Raw genomic sequence first — 1671 nt, 5'->3', positions numbered from 1 at the left:
GTCTTAGAAGACGTTGCTGGGATTAATGATGACCATGGAATGTTGGATGAGACGCATGTGGATCTAGAAGATGCACAGTACGTTGAATTTAAGGATCTACTTTCTGAGCTCCAGGTGGGATTGTATCCGGGCTGCACTAAGTATTCATCTTTAAATTTCTTAGTGAAATTGATGCATTTAAAAGTGTTATACAAGTGGCCTAATGAGTGTATGGATGTTGTCTTAAGTCTATTGAAAGATGCATTTTCGGATGTGAAGTTACCTTCTTCTCATTATGAGTCGAAGAAGCTCATGAGTAAACTTGGATTGGGTTACGAAACAATTCATGTCTGCAAGTACGATTGTGCTTTGTTTTGGAAAGAAAACGCTGATCTACAAATATGTCCTGTATTTAAAACATCCCGTTGGAAGAAAAAAAAGACAAAGGGTACTAAACAAGTCCCGTGGAAAGTACTACGTTATTTCCCGTTAACAGATCGGTTGAAGCGTCCGTACGGTTCATGTCACACAGCTAAAGATATGACGTGGCACCATCGTGGGCGTTCAAATGATGAGGATTTAATGCGTCATCCAGTCGATGGTATTGAATGGAAGGAGGTAGATGAAAAGTATCATGAGTTTTCACGTGAGCTAAGAAATGTTCGCTTGGGGTTGGCCGCTGATGGTTTCAATCCTTTCGGGAACATGAGCCTCTCATACAGTATGTGGCCGGTGGTTTTAGCAGCCTACAATTTACCTCTGTGGTTATGCATTAAGGATCCTTATAAGATGTTGACATTGTTGATTCCTGGCCCAAATGCACCCGGAAAGGATATGGATGTCTTTTTAAGGCCCCTTGTGGATGAGCTAAAACATTTGTGGAATGAAGGAGTAATTGTACGTGACGCAGTTTCGAATACATTATTTCAGATGCGAGCAATGTTGCTCATGACTGTTAATGATTTCCCTGCTCGTAGTAGTTTATCTGGATGGAGTGGTCAGGGCTATTTAGTATGCCCAACTTGCAACGATACAACTCATTCAAAGAGGATAACAGGTAAGACTTGTTTTGTTGGCCATCGGCAATGGCTTCCTATTAAACATAGGATGAGAAAAAATAAAAAGTTTGGCGGTATGGTTGAGAAACGACCTCCACCGACTTGAAAATCTGTTCACCAAATCTTAGCTCAGTTACAAAATGTGTCCTTCAGATTGCCTGGTAAACATGAAAAGTACGGTGGTAAGAAGCAGAAAAGACATACAAGCGAGCTTAATTGGACAAAGAAGAGTATCTTTTGGGAGTTGCCTTATTGGAAGTCATTATCGTTACGTCACAACTTAGATGTCATGCATATTGAGAAGAATGTATGCGACAGCTTATTAGGCACAATTCTAGACATTGACGGAAAAAGTAAGGATGCGGATAAGGCAAGAATCGATCTACAAAATATGGGGGTGTGCAAGGAGTTGCATTTGTACAAAGACGGTGATCGTTGGATGAAACCACATGCGTCTTATACACTATCTCCCGACGACAGTAAAAAGTTTTGTGATTTTCTAAAATCAGTAAGGTTTCCTGATGGATTTGCTTCAAATTTAAAGAAAAATGTGATCGAAGGGAAGAATAAAATAACTGGGCTAAAATCACATGACTGTCACATCATAATGCAGTGATTATTGCCAACAGGGATA

The sequence above is a fragment of the Morus notabilis genome, unplaced genomic scaffold, assembly GCF_000414095.1.
Source record: "Morus notabilis unplaced genomic scaffold, ASM41409v2 Scaffold677, whole genome shotgun sequence".
NCBI lineage: Eukaryota > Viridiplantae > Streptophyta > Magnoliopsida > Rosales > Moraceae > Morus > Morus notabilis.
Note: the sequence above shows the minus strand (reverse complement) of the source record.